Raw genomic sequence first — 24,098 nt, forward strand, 5'->3', positions numbered from 1 at the left:
GGAAGTCCCCCTGCTTTTATGGCTCTTTAGGCAGGAAGGGGGAGTGAGCTAACCATCACCTGGTAGTGTTCAGACCCACCCCTGGGGAGAGGTCAAGACCACCTAGGGTCAGGTTCAGGGTTACTCCCCCTGGAGAGTTAACCTTATACAGTGCCCCATCCAGTCTTGTCTTGAACACATCCAGGGACAGTAACTCCACCACTTCCCTGGGCAGCCCATTCCAATGCCAATCACTCTGTGAAGAACTTCCTCCTAACATCCAGCCTAGACCTCCCCTGGCACAACTTCAGGCTGTGTCCTCTTGTTCTGTTGCTGCTTGCCTGGCAGAAGAGACCAACCCCACCTGGCTACAACCTCCCTTCAGGTAGCTGCAGACAGCAATGAGGTCAGCCCTGAGCCTCCTCTTCTGCAGGCTGCACACCCCCAGCTCCCTCAGCCTCTCCTCACAGGGCTGTGCTCCAGGCCCCTCACCACCTTTGTTGCCCTTCTCTGGACACCTTCCAGCACCTCAACATCTCTCTTGAATTGAGGAGCCCAGAACTGGACACAGCACTCAAGATGTGGCCTATGTTGTGGAAGGTAGTTTGGGAGATTATGGGAAAATACACGGGGCTCACTCGTATAGTTCAAGTGATTTATTGCTCGGACACGGAGATCCCCCTCCCGAACTAAATTCCCCACATGAATTCTTTTGATCTGAAGTTGTAGAGTAACATTTCAGAAAATAACAAATAAAAGAGAGTCTGTGATTTCCTTAGAGTTCTTTTGAGTCTTTGAAGTTATTTAGTCTTTAGGTAGAAGAGTCTTTTCCTTGAGTTACTCACTGTTTAAGCAGTTACTTCAGCCAAGTTCGAAGCTTTGGGCGTTGTCCCTTTCTTCATCAGGATCAGGCCGAAGCGGGCCTCTGGCCTCCACGGCCCCTGTGCGGGCAGGGCCGATCAGGAGTGAGAGGTCACTGGGGCAGGAGTGAGGCAGGCAGGCAGGCTAATGAGCAGGGACCCCGATCCAGGCCAACACGCCATTTTATAATGTTCAAAAGAGGTGTAACCCACCAGTTCAGGCTAATTTTATGTTATTCTTACAGATTGGCACAAATTATAATTAACCCATATAATTGGACAATTTTTACCAAAACAATTTCTGAGACCACCCCAAGTTCGGCCCACACCAGGTATTGGGCATGCATGAGAACTGCCGTTCCCCCTAACCAAAACAGTGGCCATTGTTTACCTTTTATCTCGATTAGGGAGAGATTCTCTCATGGGACTGAAGGATTGTTTTGGGTTTTACGATGCTTTGGCCTTCAATGTGAGACACTAGTATGCACAACATTGGGACCTGCTAGGGAGTTTTGCTACCCTCCATGACAGCCTAACCCATGCTGAGTACAGGGAAAGAATAACCTCCCTTGTTCTGCTGGCCACACTGTTCATGATCCAGGCCAGGATGCCATTGGCACTGGATGTCCTGGCCTTTCCCAGTTCTTGATGAGGTACTCCTCTATTTTGGAACCCAATCTGCCCTCTAGCTAACACACTGTGGCTCAAGACAACAGCAATGTGAACTCTCAAATGTCACTTAAGACACTAGAAAACAAAACATGGGAGACCTCTACAGGGATAGAGTGGACACCAGTAGCCATTTTGTTGTGCTTGAGAAAAATAACCCTACCAAGTTGCTGAAGGACTCTGCTGTGTGAGAGCTGCTCTTCCTTCTTTTCAGGATTGCTGCTTCCACTGGGCTGGGCTCCAGCATAAATGGACCATTAGCCTTTTAAGTTCTATCCTCCTGGCTTGTCAAGGTCCGGAGGAGCAGAGATTAACAGTATCTCTGTCCAGAGGAGCTAGACCAGTTCTTATGGATTCCATGTTGTGAAATTAAGGTGCAAACGAGACCAGATATCACCATGAAACTGTTTATTAAAGGATAAGGTTGGGCAAAACAGAGGGAGAGAGGGGAGAAGGGGGAGAGAGAAAGATCAGAACAGAGGGAGAGAGGGGAGAAGGGGGAGAGAGAAAGATAAAGAGATCGATGGAGAAGAGAAGAAGGAGCAGGGAAGGGAAAAAGGCTGTGATCATATTACCCTCAGCCGCCGATGAAGGGGAGAGAGAGAAATGGGTGCGTGGCCCAGGAATGATCTTCTGCAGAGTTTTTCTGAGTTTCTTCAGGTGGTGTGCAGCTGTGGTGGTCTGGTGATGGTCTGCCCTCGGTGGTCCGGTGGAGATGTCACTCTTGGTCTGGTGGGAATTGTGGTCCGCTGGGAAGGCCACACTCTGTCTGCTGGTGATGCCACTGGTGGTGCGGTGGGAATGCCACTGGTGGGGATGCCACACTTTGGCAGGCATTTCTCCTGCCTTTTTATACAGTTTTCTGCTCAGTGTCCAGCTGCAGCCCCTCCAGGGCATCTTCCTGTGCATTCTCACACATTCACAGGGGTCTGGCGTTGCCGGGGGGAGGGCCTCCGCCCTCTCTCGGCTACACCTGTCCACACCCTGCATACACAGCCTTTGGGGGCAGCTGAGATAAGATGGAGGCTTCCTGGGCAGTCCAGCCAGGGTGAGGTCTAGGAGTTTCAAAGGTATTGTCTGTTGATTTGCATCTCTGAGCTTTTGGGCCAAGCACCGAGTCTGAGTCCCAGAAGTAACAAGATTAAGGAGAGATGATGCAATCTTTGTAGATTAAGGAGGGACTATGCAATCTTTATCTTTGTTGATTAACAAGAGAGAGGATCAGACTCTCACATCACCCCGTCAACAAAGATAAAAGAGGGAAAAAGGATAGGGGGGGAGAGAGATAGAAAGGGAAAGGAAAGGTTTAGGGGGAAAATGGGGAAGTTTTATACAATTTTCACAATAGACATGGGTTTTGATCGGGTAATGGCCCGAACGTGTCTCACACCATCAGTGGATACAAATTGCATATTGGATACTACATGTTGAATCAGTTGTATAAAACAGGGAATGATACATGGCAAGAAAAGTAACAATGCCAAAACACATAACAAATAAAACAACATCCGTTTAACCCAAGGTCCCCCTGGAAGCCAGGAGAGCCAGTCCATATTCCATCCTTCCCAGGTCTGGACAGGTACATGAGCTAATTTTCGAATCCCAGAAGATATTTGTCTCACTGCTTTCCCATTGTCATCAATCTGTAGACAACGGTTGGAATCATTTAATTTTCCACAACCCCTCCTTCTTCTGCTAACAGATAATCAAGAACCATTCACAGAGTTTCCAGGTAGCAGGACCATAGTATTTAAAAGTCTGTTGGGGAGGTCCAGTCACCTTTTTCCCCACTTTTGACCACTACCTTGTGCCCAATGAGTGGAGATGGACCTTCTCTTTCTTCCCAAATTATCATATACTTTGATTCCCAGACCCTTTCCTTCTCCACCTGGGAGTAAGGAAAACAGTGGGTGAATCAGTCCAATATAGCATACGCCAGTCCAATTAGGTGGTAACCTTTTTATAGAATTTGTCCCTGCCAATGTGTTAGGGAAAAGGACATTGTTCCATCTCCCCTCAGGATGTGCACGACCCTTCATACTACAATACCAGGCACCCAAATGATTTCTCACTAAGACAATACACCAAAGACATATTTTAGACAAAACAATGCTGAATTGCTTAACAAACCAAGACAGAATACATTAATTCCATATCCCCCCACCCCGTCAAACCTTCAGGTGGGAGTCTATTGAAGCTTATGTAAACCTTCCCCGTGTATCAGGCAAAAGAATAATGCTGTGTCATTTAACAAAAGAGAATAGAATACCTTAATTCCATATCCCCCCCACCCCATCAGTCCTTCAGGTGGGAGTCCATTGAAGCTTAGGTAAAGCTTCCCTGTGGGTCTGATGAAACTGCCAGGCTGTGAGGAAAGGGCAGTCGGCAGTCCTCTGTTGTAGTGATGCTGTGGGGAGAACTTGTAGCCTGCAAAACTTGAGAAGTCATTAGTATGGCAACAAAACAAATCCTTCTGACAATATCTCAAGGAATCTTTAGTCAACTCCCTCAGATACTGATAAGGTATCAGGGCAAAGCACCCCCACCCAGAGAGAGGCTCCCTGAGCCTGCCCAGGTGAAGCTAATTGCTTTGAAATGGGCTGGTAAGTGCCTTTGAGCGTTTCAGCTTGAAGCCAAATCCACCTCCCAAACCCTGTACAATTTGCAATTGATTGGTGAGCTCACAGATCTCTAGGCTTCACCTCCCCCACTCACCACAGAGGGGTGAAGCTCTCAGCTCCTCTGAGGCTGAGAAGGGGGCACACCTTTCCCCACATCAGATAAGTCTATCAAGGGGGGTGCAGTGGGTTCGAGTTTCTGGCTAGACTCTGGCCAGTTTTTTACAACGATTTCCAACTGCACTGAAGATAACCCATCAATCACTTCTTTTGGGATACCTTTCTTTCGGCCCATTCCTCACCAATACTGTCTAGTGTTCAGGTGCTCTCTTCCCCCAGTCGAGTGTCGTTTGGGGATTCGAAGCATCTGGCTCCGGGGGTCTGCACTTGGCAGTGGGTGATTAATTTTCACATGCCTCAAGCCTCTAGGCTCAGGCTTATGAACTTCCTCAGGCACCCCATACTGCCTGGCATAATCTAATAGCTCTCTAGCCACCTCCTCCCACGTCCATTGTCTGCAATCCGGCTGGTTCCTCCCAGGTGTTAAGTTCTCCCTCAGAGCAGCTTGTATAAGGGAGGTAAGTGGGAGGTCAGCTATCTCCTTTTGAAGCTGGATGCCTTTCATCTTAAGAGAGTCAGGAAGCCCCCTGACCAAAGGAGTCGTTCTCTTTGGGTCCACCAAGAGAGAAAGGGGTGATTCAAAATGATGTTTCAGTTCTCGATCATAGACCATTTGCAAACAAGCTGCCTTCTACACATTTTCCATCATCTGATTCATGCCTCCCCTCAGAACTAGAGGCTCTCCTCTCTCCTTTGAATCAAAGCCCCCAGCCCAGAAAGCTGCTCGCTGAGTAAGGCTCCAGGGACCACTCCTATTTCCCATAGTTAGGAACACGTTAGCACCCCAATAGCCCGTAGCTTCAGCTTCTGTCAATCTAATTTGATCACCTCCAGTTTTAGAAACACGCCATACATATTCCACCTCAGACTCTCCAGCCGAACGTGTGAACTCTTTACGCAGTTTGGCCAGCTCAGTGGAAGAAAAGGGTATCTCTTTGGTTGTGATGGCAGGGGTGTCATCCTCATCCTCATACAGCATCTCAGTTTTAATGAGAGGACGCATGTGAGCAGCAGCTTCCTCTGCTGCTGCCAGTTCTGCCTGGGGGTATATGGAGGCGAGCTCTGTCTGCTTTAACTCCTCCTCCTTCAAAAACCACTTTTGCCACTTCTGTCCTGTTTTTAATCTATCCTTAAGATCTGCCACTTTGTCTTTTAAAGTTAAAATATACCCTTGCAGGGAATCTACCAGATCCTGCAAGGAGGAAATGATTTTATTCTCTCGTCCGTTTTGGCTTTGCTTTTCATCTATTGAAGCGGCCAAACACGCACCCAAAACTGCACAGATGAAGGCTTTGCCCTTTCCCGACTTGGCCCGTGCCTCTTTCTGCAGGTCCACAATCCGGTCTGCCACACTCTGACAGTTACTCCAGTTCTCACGGGCCCAGCCCAGCCCTTCCACGGATGGGCGGGCACCATGAGCTTCCAACAAACAGAAAAGCCTCTCCACCGTGGCCATTGCCTTTAAGGTAAGAGCTCCATGGGGGGGTCACAACAACACAAAGACCTTATACCTCAAAAATCTTCCCTACAAAAAAACTGCTCAAAGAAAGCTCACACACACAAAGCTCCTTCAGGGACATCACACCAAGATCTAGCTTCTCAGAGAGGACAGCCACAGTCACCCCGAGAGGACACACTTTACCAACAGAGAAACTGTTCCCTTTGGGTTCACTAGACTTCTCGAGGGAAATTCTTTCCCCCAGGACACACTATACACAATCCTATTTACCGCAGGGTATTAAGAATTCTCGGGAAGGCCACACTATAAAATCAACACTTGTATCCTAAAATATTCTTTCCCGGGAACGCAGAGATCTAGCTTCTCGGAGAGGACAGCCACAGTCACCCCGAGAGGACACACTTTACCAACAGAGAGACTTCTCGGGGGAAATTCTTTCCTCCAGGACACACTTTACACAATATTCACAAGTTTCCTAGACTTCTTGTGAACCTTTTCCCAAGGGGACACACTTTACCAATATTCTCAATTTTACTAGACTTCTTGTGGAGGTACCTCTCCCCAAGAGGACACACTTTACACAATATTTCCTATTTACCGCAGGGTACTAAGAATTCTCGGGAAGGTCACACTATAAAATCAACACTTGTACCCCAAAATATTCTTTCCCGGGAACGCAGACACATTTAGGCATTGGAAGAATCCCCACACTCTGCTCCACAAGCGTTCATTTTGCTCTCAGAGTACATCTCAGACACACTCGTGCACACTTTGGGGTTCTCAGAAATGAAACAGTTTCCTGATGATACTTTCACTACACAGAATCCTGTCCATGACGCCAAAAAATGTCAAGGTCCGGAGGAGCAGAGATTAACAGTATCTCTGTCCAGAGGAGCTAGACCAGTTCTTATGGATTCCGTGTTGTGAAATTAAGGTGCAAACGAGACCAGATATCACCATGAAACTGTTTATTAAAGGATAAGGTTGGGCAAAACAGAGGGAGAGAGGGGAGAAGGGGGAGAGAGAAAGATAAAGAGATCGATGGAGAAGAGAAGAAGGAGCAGGGAAGGGAATAAGGCTGTGAGCATATTACCCTCAGCCGCCGATGAAGGGGAGAGAGAGAAATGGGTGCGTGGCCCAGGAATGATCTTCTGCGGAGTTTGTCAGAGATTCTTCAGGTGGTGTGCAGCTGTGGTGGTCTGGTGATGGTCTGCCCTCGGTGGTCCGGTGGAGATGTCACTCTTGGTCCGGTGGAGATGTCACTCTTGGTCCGGTGGGAATGGTGGTCCGCTGGGAAGGCCACACTCTGTCTGCTGGTGATGCCACTGGTGGTGCGGTGGGAATACCACTGGTGGGGATGCCACACTTGGTCTGGGAAGCCACACTTTGGCAGGCATTTCTCCTGCCTTTTTATACAGTTTTCTGCTCAGTGTCCAGCTGCAGCCCCTCCAGGGCATCTTCCTGTGCATTCTCACACATTCACAGGGGTCTGGCGTCGCCGGGGGGAGGGCCTCCGCCCTCTCTCGGCTACACCTGTCCACACCCTGCATACACAGCTTTGGGGGCAGCTGAGATAAGATGGAGGCTTCCTGGGCAGTCCAGCCAGGGTGAGGTCTAGGAGTTTCAAAGGTATTGTCTGTTGATTTGCATCTCTGAGCTTTTGGGCCAAGCACCGAGTCTGAGTCCCAGAAGTAACAAGATTAAGGAGAGATGATGCAATCTTTGTAGATTAAGGAGGGACGATGCAATCTTTATCTTTGTTGATTAACAAGAGAGAGGATCAGACTCTCACACAGCTGCATGATGGAGAACTATGACCTCCCTGCTACGGACCTGAAACCTGACTGATCACAAAGGAACGTGAGCAGGCTGTGAGATGAGAGGGTAAGAAAAATACCCATCTCTCTGGAATGATAATTGGGGTCAGAAAGGAGTTTTTGCTTGCTGTCCTGTTTAAGGCTGTAGGTTCAGAGGCTGACCAAGGGAAGCATAGCCCCCTTACCTATATTAACAGCTGACTCACTTCTCAAATACAGATCTTAGGGCAAGACATTGCTTGGCTGGCAAAAAGAATTAAGACATTGCCCTCAGTGCCTCAGCACCTGCTTGGAAAGTGAGGTTGAAATCAGCCATAATTGCACAAAAATGCCAATCACCCTAAAGACAAAGCTGTACACATCACTAGATGCTGTCCCTGACCATTGTGAGACATCACAGAGAACATTGCGTGACGTCTCAAAGACCATTGTGTGATGTCACAGAGAGCAGTGTGTGAAGTCACAGTGAGCATTGTATGACATCACAGAGCATTGTGTGATGCCACGAAGACCATTGTGTGACATCACAGAGACCATTGTGTGATGTCACAAAGTCCATTGCATCACGTCACAGAGAGCATTGTTTGACGTCGCAAAGATCATTGTGTGACGTCACAAAGAGCATTGTGTGACGTCACAGAAAGCATTGTGTGACGTCACAGTGAGCATTGTATAACATCACTGAAACCATTGTGTGATGACACAAAGACCATTGTGTGACATCACAGAGAGAACTGTGTGATGTCACAGAGGGCATCGTATGATGTCACAAAGACCATTGTGTAATGTCAGAGAAAGCATTTTGTGATGTCACAGAGAGCGTTGTGTGATGTCACAAAGACCATTCTGTGACATCACAGAAAGCATTGTGTGACATCACAGAGATAATTGTGTGATGTCACAGAGTGCATCATTTGATGACACAATGACCATTGTGTGACATCATAGAGAACATTGTGTGACGTCACAAAGACCATTGTGTGATGTCACAGAGAGCATCATGTGATGCCACAGTGAGCATTGTGTGACGTCACGGAAAGCATTGTGTGACATCACAGAGAGCATTGTGTGGCATCACAAAGACCATTGTGTGACATAACAGAGACCATTGTGTGACGTCAAAAAGACCATTGTGCGATATCACACAGAGCATTGTCTGGTGTCACAGAGTGCATCGTATGATGCCACAATGACTGTTAAGTGACATCACAGAGAACATTGTGAGTCGTCACAAAAACCATTGTGTTACGTCACAAAGAGCATTGTGTGACGTCAGAGAAAGCATTGTATGACGTCACAAAGACAACTGTGTGATTTCTCAGAAAGCATTGTGTGACGTCAGAGAAAGCATTGTGTGACATCAATAAGACCATTGTGCGACATCTCACAGAGCATTGTGTGATGCCACCGAGTGCATCGTATGGTGTCACAGAGACCATTGTGTGACATCACAAAGACCATTGAGTGACATCAGAGAGAACATTGTGTGACGTCTACAAAAACAATTGTGTGATGTCACAGAGAGCATTGTGCGACATCACAGAGAGCATTGCGTGACGCCGCACTGAGCATTGTGTGACATCAAAAAAAGCATTGTGTGACATCACAGAGAACATTGTGTGACGTCACAAAGGCCATCTTGTGACATCACAGAGAATATTGTGTGACGTCACAAAGACCATTGTGTGACGCCACAGTGAGCATTGTGTGACGTCACAGATAGCATTGTGTGACATCACAGACTGCATCATATGATGCCATAGAGACCATTGCGTGACGTCACAAAGAACATTGTGTGACATCACAGAGAGCATTGTGTGATGTCACAGTGAGCATTGTGTGACATCACAGAGACCATTGTTTGACGTCATAAAGACCATCGTGGGACATCACACAGAACATTGTGTGACGTCAGAAAGACCATTGTGTGATGGCACAGAGACCATTGTGTGAAGTCACAGTGAGCATTGTGTGACATCATGGAGCATTTTGTGATGCCACAAAGACCATTGTGTGACATCACAGAGACCATTGTGTGACATCACAAAGTCTATTGCATGATGTCACAGTGAGTATTGTGTGATGTCACAAAGACCATTGTGTGACGTCACAGAAAGTATTGTGTGAAGTCACAGTGAGCATTGTGTGACATCACTGAAACCATTGTGTGATGTCACAAAGACCATTGTGTGACATCACAGAGGTCATTATGTGATGTCAAAAAGACCATTGTGTGAGGACACAGTAAGCATTGTATGACATCACAGAAAGCATTGTGTGACATCACAAAGACCATTGTGTGACATCACACAGAGTATTGTGTGGCATCAGAGTGCATCGTATGTTGTTGTTGGGAGAAGGAAAGAAATGGACACCGCAGCCAATCCAATATGGATTATAAGCAGGTGACAACTTTATTGGAGCAGTAGCGTTCTTTTATAGCAAGCAGCTAATGTATTCCACTGTCAGCAATTGCTTATCTGTAGCTCTATGGGATGCTCTTGTGTGGTTCTTCCTTCAAAACAAGAATGTGTTCCTTCTTTACAACAGGAAACATATCCTTTTTCCCCTTGTTTACCACTTTGCCCAAGGACAGTGTCCTTGGTCACTTTGTCACACCAGCATGTTGCAAGCTCTTCATTCTGCTGACCCACCAATTTCATATATTCTCCATGCCCATTCTCTCTTAGACATTCCTCAACAATTCCCCTGTTTTGTTTTTGGGCCAGAAGAATGGGTGCCCGAGTTGCTTTCTCCACACCACGCAAGATGCATGAGTAGGCTATCCTAATAATCAAGAGTACAAGGAGAACTATTCCTAGCAAGCGAAGCCCTTCCTCCATTAATAAGGCTCAGGAGCCATGGTGAAAGTCCACCAACAAGAGACTGGAGCCATTCATCAAAGGGGCTCGTCTCCTGCTTTATCTTCTGCGTATGTTCCTTCAACCATGTCAGTTTTTTGTGAATTGACTCACTATGATCTGACAGATTAAAGCAACACATACCTTCAAAATCTTCACACCCATGGCCCTGAGCAAGCAATAGGAAGTCTATAGCGGCGCGGTTTTGAAGCAAAGCGTGTCTAAGGCTATTCTGATCTACTAGTAGCTGCTGTAAAATGTCGGTCGTTATATTGGCTTGTTTAACTGACCAACAGGCCAATTTATCTATTTGTCGCAACACCTGGGCAGCAGCAACCCCAGGTGTGAAAAAGGAGGAAAACACCCTAGCAGTGAAAGACCAAAGCTCTACATCATCCATACAGTCCAGACTTCGCGTGGATATTGAACGCTTCTCCCGCCTCACCAGGCCTGACAATTTGGTTATGTTCAGCCAATCCCGATGGTGAGGGGCAAAGAGACTAAGCCTCCCTAAATAGCGGGGCCCACCATAGGCATTCCTCGGTATCCCCTGCCATGCTCTGTCACCACATATTAGAAACACATTGGGCGGTAAGGCCTTGGCTGTCTTGTTGTTCCATAGCAGGGGAATGTTACTTTTCCTAATGTCCTCAGTTATTACTGAAGAGAACACTGGTGGCCCCATAAGCTCCTGTACTACAATTATAGGCATGAAATCCACTGTGTGCATTACAAATACTAGTGCCACAGTACCCGCCAAGAGATAAGAAGTCATCATAAGGTGGCCCAGGTGACACGTCTGTCCATTGGAAATTTTTCTCAGGGCCTTTAGACAGTACACCCAGCATTTGGGCTACACGTACAAATACATTCATACCCCTAAACTTGTCCCCAAATACAAAGCAAGTCTTACTCCACCCCTCTTTTTGATGTCCTATCCTTTGGGAGCCCAATAGTTGCAGCTCTTGAGGGTCCCAAAGCATTAAGACATTCAGCCCCTGCAAGAGGGTGGCTGTGCACTCAGCAGGGGTTTTGGAGTTGATACAGCTGCCAGTGGTCTAGTAGTCTCCCCCTTTTTGTTTTTTTGCTTGGGTGACAGCACCAAGCAACATGTGCTCGGCGGGCAGGATGTTCCAGGGGCTTGTCAATGGCCACAAGTGGCCAGCAGCAAGTTGTTCTTGTACCAATAGATGGGCTTGTTGCAGTCTCTCCTTCTTAAGAGGCCACTGTTCCACCCATACCAGGTTGTTGGTTAGCCAGGTCAAAGGTATGGGGAAAGACCGCTCGACAGTGGCCACTGCTAAAAAGGGGTCTCATTAGTTAGTCGAACCCCTAGTTGAGAAAGAGAATCTTAGCCCAAGAGGCCATTGACGCCATGTGGCAGGTGCATGATGGTGATATGTAAGCGGGCACTTCGGCTATCTAGCGTCAAGGTGAGCTGTTCAACTGATTGTTGCACACTGGCTGTGCCCCCAACACCTTCAACCCCTTTTACACCTGCAGTGGAAGGCCAGTGTTTGGGCCAGTTTCTGCTTGCCACTATGGTGATGTCTGCACCAGTGTCCATCAGCATGGTAAGCTGCAATCCAACCCTTCCATTAGAAAGGGTTACTGTGACTTCTGGTCGGTGCCTCATGTTCATTGTCAGCATAGCAGCTGTTCCTGTAGAGCCAAATCCTTGAGCCGCCCATTCTGTCTGTGTCAGGGGTTGGAGGTGACCGGTAAGATGAGGGTACGGTAATAACTGAGCGATGCGGCTTCCAGCTGGTATGTGGATAGGTGGGAACAAGGTATACAGCATGATTTGAATAGTGCCGGTGTAGTCTGCATCGATGACGCCAGGAACAATGCTCAGTCCTTTAATTGCAGAACTAGATCATCCCAATAACAATGCGCCGACTTGACATCCGTTAATGACCAGGGGTCCGTTTATCCTGGTGGCAATCCTGGTCGGGCGTGTGTCTACTAGGGTACACTCTACTGCCGTTGCCAGGTCCAAGCCAATGCTTCCCCTGGTTGCTGGCTGTAGGTTACCGGGGCCGCTACTTGTGTCGGTGCGTGGGGGCTGTTCACGCTCTGCCTCCCGTTTCCCGGCAATCAGTATGCTAGCGTAGCATGGTTTGAAGTTCAGCAGTGGTCACAGAAGACGCTCTGAGCTCGGCAGCAGTCCTCGTAATGTCCCGGCTGTCCGCACCGAAAGCAGCATTCTTGTCGCCGTGGCGACCTCCTCGGTGCTTGCACCAGGGGCACGAGTGTGGCCAGGACCCTCTCAACCTGCATCTCTACCACCCGCTCCAGGGCATTCCCTGCCCCTACTGTAGCTGGGTCCTGGGCCTGCACTTGGTATGCTCCCGGACTGGACTGACCCCCCACGCTCTCCAGCCATTGGATGCACTCTAACATGTCCTGTACCGAGGCATCTTGCGGCAGAGTAACCAGGACCTCCCAAACCCGTGGCAGGGTGTTCTCAAATGCTAACTTCCTACCAAGGGTATCTGTTACGTGTTCAAGGTGACCCGATAGTGCAAGGGCTTCATGCAGCCTGTCCAGGAAACTGCTATAGGGCTCACCTGGCTTCTGTTTGACGGATAGGTAAGAGGGAGAATAGGTCCCTACCTTCACATCCCCCAATGCTACTTGTGCCAGTCTCATAGCTTCCTGCAGCACAGCTGGGGGTAGGACTAGCTGAGCTTGTACCCCTACATAGCGGCCCTTGCCCAGTAATTGTTCTGCCGTCATTCCTGCCAGGGGGTCCCCTGTGCCCGAGGGATCGTGGCTGCCATCTGACAGTACCTCTCCCACTGAGTGGTGAACTGCATCTGCTGAGAAGGGGTTAGAATCATTTGCACTACTTGCTTAATGTCCTCCTGCACTAATGTCCCACTTGCTGAGAACACATACTGCAACATTTGTCGAGCGGGCTCACCGTGCAGCCCCGATTGCCTAACCGTCTCCCGGAGCTGCATTAGCAGCTTCCAGTCAAAGGCTTCATGCTCCCCCCGTAACTGACCCCACGCCCGTGGCTGATACAATACTGGCCACGCCTTGAGCAGCTCATTAGCAGCCTCCATATCGCCTGTGGCTGCAGCCTGTCTCGCTATCAGATGCCACGGCTGGCATTTCGGCGGGGGCAGCTGATTGTGCACAGAAGTCCCTGAGTCTTTCTCCTCTCCTGTCCTTTCCTCTTCCCAAGCCTCCTCCTTTCCTGCACGCACTGCCCACGCTCTGTCTTTACGCCACCACTTTTTAAACAGTTTTTTGAACACTTCTTCCATTGCCCCCTCGTTCTCACTAGTATCACTACTGCTCCCATCAGATGCGGTGCTGTCCGAATCGCCGCAGCGGGATGGGGCAGTGGAGCCGCTGACTGACCCCTGCAGCGAGGTCTGAGTGGTCGCTTCAGTAAGGAAGGGATTATTGTGGGGCGGGGCAGTGGGGAAGGTGGAGAGCTCCTCACTCTGTGCTGGCAATTCTGATGAATACGGCGGTGGTGAGGTGGCGGCTGAAGACAGAGCTCCGGCTTCAGCTGCAGTTTGGGCAACCGTTACCGGTAGTCCCAAGGAGGGGGGGCCAGGAGCAAGCAGCTGAAAAACTCCCCCTGGCTGGCCCTCCGGGCACTGAGGCTTATCAAGTTTCAGAGTTACGGCAGCGGCAAGATCCTTCTCTGCCTTGTATCTCTTGATTGCATTTATCGTCTCTTGCCAGGGCACTTGGAGCTTCTTAGCCTCCCTCTTATCACTGATAACGTCATCCCATAAATCACTCCTGAATGCTCGCCACTCGGCTTCATCAAAGTAAGCGTCCCCGATTTAAAATAGCCCTTCGTGCAACCATAGGCACACAATCCGGGCAATAACCTTAGGTTATAGTCCACTTTTCGCTTTTCTAAAAAGCTTCTGAGCAAAGAAAGTGCTACCTCTTTATCCATGCTGGCCAGCCTTAATCGTGCCTCCTGCTCTGCGACAGAGTGAGCTGTCTCTCACCCCCGGGCTGCTCTGGGTCCCCGACCGCCCTCTCGGCCGCGGTGTCGCCACACTGGTGCCCGTTCACCGGTCCTGTCTTCTCCCGATTCTCGGTTAACCCCTCCGACTGAGGAGTCCCTGTTCGGGCGCCACTGTTGGGAGAAGGAAAGAAATGGACACCGCAGCCAATCCAATATGGATTATAAGCAGGTGACAACTTTATTGGAGCAGTAGCGTTCTTTTATAGCAAGCAGCTAATATATTCCACTGTCAGCAATTGCTTATCTGTAGCTCTACGGGATGCACTTGTGTGGTTCTTCCTTCAAAACAAGAATGTGTTCCTTCTTCACAACAGGAAACATATCCTTTTTCCCCTATTTTACCACTTTGCCCAAGGACAGTGTCCTTGGTCACTTTGTCACACCAGCATGTTGCAAGCTCTTCATTCTGCTGACTCACCAATTTCATATATTCTCCGTGCCCATTCTCTCTTAGACATTCCTCAACATGTTGTCACAAAGACCATTGTGTGACATCACAGAGACCATTGTGTGACGTCACAAAGACCATTGTGTGACATCACAGAGAGCATTGTGTGAAGCCACAAAAACCATTGTGTGATGTCAGTGAGCATAGTGTGACATCGCAGAGACCATTGTGTGCCGTCACAGAGTGCATTGTATGATGTCACAGAGACCATTGTGTGACGTCATAAAGAACATTGTGTGACATCACAGAGAATATTGTGAGATGTCACAGTGAGCATTGCGTGACGTCAGAGAAAGCATTGTGTGACGTCACAGAGAGCATTGTGAGACATCACAGAGAACATTGTGTGATGCCATAGTGAGCATTGTGTGACGTCACAGAGAGCATTGAGTGACGTAACAAAGACTATTGTGTGACATCACACAGAGCATTGTGTGGCATCACAGACTGCATCGTATGATGTCACAAAGATCATTGTGTGGCATCACAGAGACCATTGTGTGACATCACAAAGACCATAGTGTGAGGACACAGTAAGCATTATATGACGTCACAGAGACCATTGTTTGACGTCACAGAGAGCATTGGGTGATGTCACATTAAGCTTTGTGTGACATCAAAGAGACCATTGTTTGACGTCACAGAGAGCATTGTGTGATGCCACAGTGAGTATTGTGTGACGTCACAGAAAGCATTGTGTGACGTCACAGAGAGCACTGTGTGGCGTCACAAAGACCACTGTGTGACGTCACAAAGACCATAGTGTGACATCACACAGAGCATTGTGTGGCATCAGAGAGTGCATTGTATGATGTCACAAAGACCATTGTGTGATGTCACAGCGAGCATTGTGTGACGTCAGAGAAAGCATTATTTGACGTCACAGAGAGCATTGTGTGGCGTCACAAGGACGATTATATGACATCACAGATAGAATTGTGTGACATGACAAAGACCATTGTGTGATGTGACAGTGAGCATAGTGTGACATCACAGAGCATTGTGTGATGCCACAAGGATCATTGTGTGACATCACAGAGACCATTGTGAGATGTCACAACGTCCATGGCGTGATGTCACAGAGAGCATTGTGTGACGTCACAAAGACCATTGTTTGACATCACAGAGAGCATTGTGTGATGTCACAGTAAGCATTGTGTGACATCAAAGAGTCCATTGTTTGACGTCATAAAGACCATTGTGAGACATCACAGAGAACATTGTGTGATGCCACAGTGAGCATTGTGTGACGTCACAGAAATCATTGTGTTACATCACAAAGAGCATTGTTTGACGTCACAGAGAGCATTGTGTGGCGTCAGAGAGTGCATTGTATGATGTCACAAAGACCATTGTGTGATGTCACAGTGAGCATAGTGTGACATCACAGAGCATTATGTGATGCCACAAGGACCATTGTGTGACATCACAGAGACCATTGTGAGATGTCACAAAGTCCATGGCATGATGTCATAGAGAGCATTGTGTGACGTCACAAAGACCATTGTTTGACGTCACAGAGAGCATTGTGTGATGTCACAGTAAGCTTTGTGTGACATCAAAGAGACCATTGTTTGACGTCATAAAGACCATTGTGTGACATCACAGAGAACATTTTGTGATGCCACAGTGAGCATTGTGTGACGTCACAGAAATCATTGTGTGACGTCACATAGAGCATTGTGTGGCGTCACAAAGACCGTTATTTGACGTCACAGAGAGCATTGTGTGGCGTCAGAGAGTGCATTGTATGATGTCACAAAGACCATTGTGTGATGTCACAGTGAGCACAGTGTGCCATTGCAGTGAGCATTGTGTGACATCACAGTGAGCATTGTGTGACGTCACAGAGAAGATTGTGTGGCGTCACAAAGACGATTATGTGACATCACAGATGGAATTGTGTGACATCACAAAGACCATTGTGTGATGTCACAGAAAGCATTGTGTGTCGTCACAGTGAGCATTGTGTGACATCACTGAGACCATTGTGTGACATCACGGAGAGCAATGTGTGCTGTCACAAAGACCATTGTGTGACATCACAGAGAACATTGTGTGATGTCACTGAGACGGTTGTGTGACATCACGGAAAGCATTGTGTGATGTCAGAAAGACCATAGTATGACATCACAGTGAGCATTGTGTGACATCACGGAGAGCATTGTGTGATGTCACAAAGACCATTGTATGACATCACACACAGCATTGTGTGGCATCACAGACTGCATCGTATGATGTCACAAAGACCATTGTGTGACATCACAGAGAACATTGTGTGATGTCACAATGAGCATTGTGTGACGTCATAAAGACCATTGCGTGACGTCACAGTGAGCACTGTGTGACTTCACAGATAGCATTTTGTGACAACACAGAATACATCGTATGATGTCACAGAGACCATTGTGTGTCATCACAAAGAACATTGTGTGACATCACAGAGAACATTATGTGACATCACGGAGTGCATCGTATGATGCCAGAAAGACCATTATGTGACATCATAGAGAACATTGTGTGACATCAGAGAAAGCATGTTGTGACGTCACAAAGACAATTGTGTGATGCCACAGTGAGCATTGTATGATGTCACAGAGACCATTGTGTAACGTCACAAGGAACATTGTGTGACATCACAGAGAACATTGTCTAATGTCACAGTGAGCATTATGTGACATCAGAGAAACCATTGTGTGACATCAGAGAAAGCATTGTGTGACGTCACAGACAGCATTGTGTGATGTCTCAAAGACCATTATGTGACGTCCCAGAGAGCATTGTGTGAAGTCACAGTGAGCATTGTGTGACATCACAGAGCATTGTGTGATGCCACAAGGACCATTGTGTGACATCACAGAGACCATTGTGAGATGTCACAAAGTCCATGGCGTGATGTCACAGAAAGAATTGTGTGACATCAAAGAGACCATTGTTTGACGTCATAAAGACCATTGTGAGACATCACAGAGAACATTGTGTGATGCCACAGTGAGCATTGTGTGACTTCACAGAAAGCATTGTGTGGCATCACAGAGTGCATCGTTTAATGTAAACAAAGACCGTTGTGTGACATCACAGAGATCATTGTGTGATGTCACAAAGACTGCAGTCTGACATCAGAGAGAACATTGAGTGACGTCACAAAAACCATTGTGTGATGTCACAGTGAGCATAGTGTGACATCGCAGTGGGCATTGTGTGACATTACAGAAACCATTGTGTGAAATCACAGCGACTATTGTGTGACATCACAGTGAACATTGTGTGATGTCACGAAGACCATTGCGTGAAATCACAGCGACTATAGTGTGATGTCACAAAGACCATTTTATGACATCACAGATAGAATTGTGTGACATCACAAAGACCATTGTGTGATGTCACAGAAAGCATTGTGTGTCGTCACATTGAGCATTGTGTGACATCACTGAGACCATTGTGTGACATTACAGCATTTTGTGACGTCACAAAGACCATGGTGTGACGTCACAGAAAGTATTGTGTGACGTCACAGAGAAAATTGTGTGACGCCAGAGAGAGCATTGTATAACATCGCAGAGAGCATTGTGTGCTGTCACAAAGACCATTGTGTGACATCACAGAGAACATTGTGTGATGTCACTGAGACGGTTGTGTGACATCACGGAAAGCATTGTGTGACGTCAGAAAGACCATAGTATGACATCACAGTGAGCATTGTGTGACATCACGGAGAGCATTGTGTGATGTCACAAAGACCATAGTGTGACATCAGAGAGAACATGGTGTGACATCACAAAGACCATTGTGTGAGGACACAGTGAGCATTTTATGATGTCACATAGTGCATCGTATGATGTCACAAAGACCATTGTTTGATATCACAAAGACCATTGTGTGACGTCACAGGGAGCATTGTGTAATGTCTCAAAGACCATTGTGTGATGTCACAGAGAGCATAGTGTGACGTCACAGAAAGCATTGTGTGATGTCATAAAGACCATTGCGTGATGTCAGAGAAACCATTTTGTGATGTCACAAAGACCATTGTATGATGTCACAGAAAGTATTGTGTAATGTCTCAGTGAGCATTGTGTGATGTTGGAAAACACGTTCGGTGGAGCGCTATGGGAAGATGACTCTTTGTTCACCAATATGGTTAGATGGTCAAATCCACTTTATTTCCGTAATACAGTGGCTTATATGCGTTCTAGCAAGAGGCGTGCTCAGCTTAAGATTGGTTACAGGTGATAATTGAAAGGTTACATGTAATGTGCACATAGGTTAACTTATCACAACATTCTAAGGGTCAGCCTCCCAGACCACCCACTCCAGCCCCCTTGGTTATCTAGTCTCTGCCCACTGCAGCTGTGTGTGGGATGCCCAGTTGTTTACAACTCGATTTCCTAGCCTTGCTGGGAACCAAGGGCGTTCTCAGTGCCAGTTACAAATGTTTATGACTTTATGTCCTCGACTGGTGAGAAATTCTTTCACAATTCCCTCTTTTCCTTTTTGAGCAACCCACACCTGGCTAACTACCTTAGTTAAGCCCTTCTTAATGCAAGCAAAGACAATACAAGCGCATAGTAAAATTATTATGAAAATAACAAATAGCCGTAAGCCTTCTCCTAATAAGCTGCTTAATCACCCCGGGATTGTCCCAAACAGGTTCTGCAACCAGTCATCAAAAGTCGATGTTTCCTTTTTGATCTTATCAATATGACCTTTCAACCAGGTTATACTCTTGTGAATGGACTCACCACGATCTGATAAATTCAAACAACACATCCCTTCGAAGTCCTGGCAGCCATGTCCTTGGGCTAGCAAAAGAAAATCAACGGCTGCTCGATTTTGCAATAGGGCATGACGAAGGCTATTTTGATCAACCAATAGTTGTCCTAAAACCTTTGTGGTGACATTGGCTTGTTTTGCTGACCAACACGCGGGTCTCTCTAGCTGTACTAATGCTTTTCCAGCTGCTCCTCCTGGTAGAAACACAGCTAAGGCAACACGAGCAGCTGTGGATAACAATTGAACGTTGTCATTGCAACTAGGACTCAATTTTAAAGATCACTTAGATCGGTGTCAGGCTAGGTCCCTAAGCTGACTAAGATGAGGGGCAAACATTGTCAATTTACCCAGATAACATGGTCCTCCATAAACGTTCTTTGGTATGCCTTGCCAGGCTCTATCACCACAAATAAGGAACACACCAGTGGGAAGTGCCTTAGCGGTTCTGTTGTTCCACAACAGATGACCTCGGCCCCTTCTTGATGCTTTACCACCATAGCACCAATTGTTTGCTCCAAAAGCACCTAAGGGTCTAACATGGGCCTTGTCACTGTCGTTTGAACCGCAGTGTCTGCCCTCATTGTTAAGGAAGTTATCATAGGCTGTTTAACACAGGGGTGAATGGTGCAGCTACAAATCAACAGTGCTACAATCAAAAGGAATAAACCTGTTAGAGCTTTCATCAGTAGTATTAGTCTGGTAAGCTAACAACCCAAGCTTAGCTAACAATCCCAAAAGCTATTTCTGCAAGCGACAGTAAGTCATTCGTTCAGAAACCCAAAAGTCCAGACGAACATCACAGTCACAGGAGAGTGCAGGTGTGCCACGTCTGCGCTGGCTCTGTGTGGCAGTCAACGCTGCAGATTCGCAGATCACTCAGCTGTCGAGTATTCTTCTCAGACTCCCATAGTTCTGGATTCACTTGATGTTCTCATTACACTCCTTAGCTATGAGCTGTGTCTGACTATTGTGCTTAAGAACTACAAACCTCTAAATACAATACAAAGATATGCCCTAGATGTTACTATCAGTCTATTCTACTTAGGCCTTTTCCCACAGTTCTTCATCTGCTTTTAGAATTTAGGGCAGTGTTTTTTTATCTCTTGCAGGGCCCTTGCAAGAGAGAAAAAGGTCACATTGCCATCTTATGCCAATTTGAGTGGGCCTTGGCCTTTACAAAGCTGTTAAACTGAACCTATTCCATTAAACCACAATCACTGAAAACTCATAAAAATACACAAATTCGTTAGCCATAGTCCAAACCTTAAAGATCCATACAAATACAATCATCATGTCAGTGCTTCTTTCAAGTCCTTTCACAGTTCTGCCATCTGAGCAAGACTTCTGCTCACTTTAGGACAAACAGGTTGGTCATAATCAGGTTGGTCTTCATCAAGGCCTGTGAAGATAAATGGTCAAACACAAGCAGACACAAGAACAACTGCAAACATATCCATTGCCTAGGCTAGCAGATCCACTGGCCTAGTCTGTATGCTGTGATTGGAAAAATCCCGAAAAGGAAAAGATTTCTTCTGCTATCCTACTGTCCTCTAACCCATATTCCCCTTTTCAATAATGCCTAAATGTACCCAAGAAAAACATCCCATAACATCCTTATGTCCTAAGTTCCCAAAACTACAACCCTTAGTCTTAACTTATCTTACTCTAAGAATCTATCAGCTATAGGAACTTCAAGAAAAGCCAAGAAAATCCAAGAAGATAACAATACCATGGTATTCTCAGAAAAGGGAAAAGTCAGAATTGTCACAAGGCTCACTTCATTGCAATTAGCAGCTGTTCCAGTAAACTTCTATACTAGTCCTGTCTTTATCTGTTATTGGGGGAAGGAGCTGACTGGCATTAGCCTACAAGCTCTATCATTCCCTGCTCCTAGTCCAGAATCTGGTTAGTGACTTGCAATGTAGATCTCAGTGCCTATACCCTTCACTGTGAGAGGCAATGCATCTGAGTTCTAGACTGTCCTGATTGTTGCCTTCCATGTCTGTATAATTTTCCACCCATGGTCAGTGGCACTGGCATCTCTGCTATGTCCTAGCAATCTCCCTCTTTTTCTTTTTGCCACTGAGCAGGGGGTGCAAAAGTAATTGCTGCGTAATCTATAGAAGGAATTAACCAGCTATCATCTCGAATGCAAACTGTTATCATCAGGTGACTAAAAAAATACACCTGTGCGTGTCCATGCCTGTAACAGGGGCAAAAATGGTCCTAAGTCATCCTCGTCATTCTTGCTACCATTTCCATAAAGTTTCTGACATCTGTCTTCAGTAGCATAGTATCACAGTACCATCAGGGTTGGAAGAGACCTCATAGGTCATCAAGTCCAACCCTTCACCACGGGGCTCAAGGTCAGACCATGGCACCAAGCGCCACGTCCAACCTTGCCTTGAACAGCTCCAGGGCACCAGGGATGGCGACTCTACCACCTCCCCGTTCAGCCCATTCCAGTATCCAATCAGTCTCCCAGTGAAGAGCTCTCTCCTCACATCTGGCAGTGTCTAAACAGCTTCGAGGCTTCGCTGCCTCCCAGCAGGGAAAAAAAAATCTGTAAGAGGAGATAACTCCAGCAGAAAGAAAATCAGTAAAAGAAACAACGGGCGGGGGGGAACGGGGCCCCGCGGGCCCCCCACAGGTGGCTAGAGGAGGGGGAGGAGGAGGGGGAGGAGGCCAGCAGCCGCAGCGCCGCTCTTGTCCTCGGCCCTCCATCTCGCCCAACCCCCAGCTGTTTCAGGTCAGCCACCACTTGCTATTTCCGTCCGTCTCCCATCCCACTACCAATCCTTAGTACATAATACAAAATCTACTCTGAAAACTTCCCAACTGCCGTCTGTCCTTTCAGACTCTTCAAGACAGAGAGAGGAAAAAAAAAAAGGCAGAGGCTAAGCTGTGAGTTATTGAATTGCTAATCCCCCTGTAGCTATACAAACACAAATTGACTAAACTCTGAAATGACCCAAGGAAACCCACAAACTCTGCCCACCCCACCGATCCCCTCAGCATCTCCCTCAGTCCCCCAGCTGTTGAAGACTCGCGGGAGACCCCTCAGCTTTGGGATGCGGTCCGTCAGAGATGGGGCGGATGGGCGGGCGGCGGCGAAGGGGGGCGGATCTGAAGACTGTTCCGCTGAGCCGCGGGAAAGGGAGGGTCCCGAGCCATCCAGTGTGGTCGCGTATGCCGTCGGTCCATTCTCTCTTTACCGTCCGTTCCTCTGTACCTTCAGTAACGTCTCTTACCAGCTGAAAACTAAAAGTCTGTATCCCGTATCGCATGCAGTCATCCGCGGGGACGCGCAGGCTACAGCGGCAGATCCGACACAGTACACACAGCGGCAGGCAGCCGCCCTCCGTGTGGCAGGTCCGAAAACTTTTCCAAGCTGAGAAGCAATTGTAACTGGCTGTCGGCGGGTCGCTACGGGCAGCCGCCATTATGGGTGCCGGTCGGGGGTGGATTCAAGAGAATTTTAACTCAGTCCCAAGCGTGTCTCTCCTAGCGCTCCGGCTAGACCGATCAAAAAGTCCTTAGCTTCCTATGCGCAGCCCACAGAGCTGAAGCAAGACGAGACTTCTCTCGGAGACTAAGACTCGTCAGCGAGGACAGAAAACAAAGTCACTCACATAGTGATAAACAATTGCACATGCCCAGTTCTTTTCGGGGGGCTTGCAATGCTTTGCAACGAACAATCAGCAGCAGAGAGTTGGTGTGGTCTGCATGCCTCGCAGCAAAGCTGTGTACTCAGAGCGGCTCGCAGGCTCAGCTTCAGTCACAGATGGTACTATAACGGCAAATCGCCAGCAACCTTGTTGCGAACCAAGTATCTCTCCCTGCCGTGGATACGTTCTAACATGTCTCTTGCCGATGCCCCTGTGGTCAACGTGGCTACAATCGGGTTACCGGGTGCGGCTCCAGCAGGGAAGGAGGGTGGAGGCGGGCATGCGGCAGGCGATACGGGTGCCCGCTGGGATCATGCTGCACGCTCATGTTCAACTCCGCCACAGAGCTGGCAACCTTCCCAGCCACGCCTTTAACGGAAGCAGCTCTGCCAAGACCGAAACACGGAACCACAGAGCTTTCTCTCTTCGGGACACTCAGGGCGGGGGCAGAGGAGAAACCTGGCACCGCGCACATGTCAGAACTGTTTTCAACGGCAGGCAGGGCAAGAAGTAACAGGAAAACCACCGCTGCCGCGTTTCTCTCAGCTTCCATCTTTAGTAACACGCGGAGCACCTCCCGCCGGGTGGGACTTAGCTATCGGATCGACTCAGAGTCTGTTCCATTGCTAAGAACCGCATCCCACAGCGCGTCTCTGACCTCCCACTGCACTTTTGATCTTAAAATCATTGGGAGACTCATTACTCGCATGACCCTGCGCATACGCCCGGGCCAGCAGCTCTCAGAGCTTAATGTCTGCCGAACTTCTCTCATGAGATAAAAACGCCAGCAGACACAGTGCCCCAGCAAATCCACTGTGGGCAT

At 47.8% G+C, this 24,098-nt stretch overlaps 1 pseudogene; it reads right to left on the minus strand.

Annotated features, from left to right (window-relative positions):
• Positions 1-4,241: 4,241 nt before the first annotated feature.
• On the minus strand, positions 4,242-5,702 carry LOC135177069 (uncharacterized; annotated as a pseudogene).
• Between the last annotated feature and the right edge of the window lie 18,396 nt (positions 5,703-24,098).

Source organism: Pogoniulus pusillus, chromosome 7 (assembly GCF_015220805.1).
Source record: "Pogoniulus pusillus isolate bPogPus1 chromosome 7, bPogPus1.pri, whole genome shotgun sequence".
Taxonomy (NCBI): domain Eukaryota; kingdom Metazoa; phylum Chordata; class Aves; order Piciformes; family Lybiidae; genus Pogoniulus; species Pogoniulus pusillus.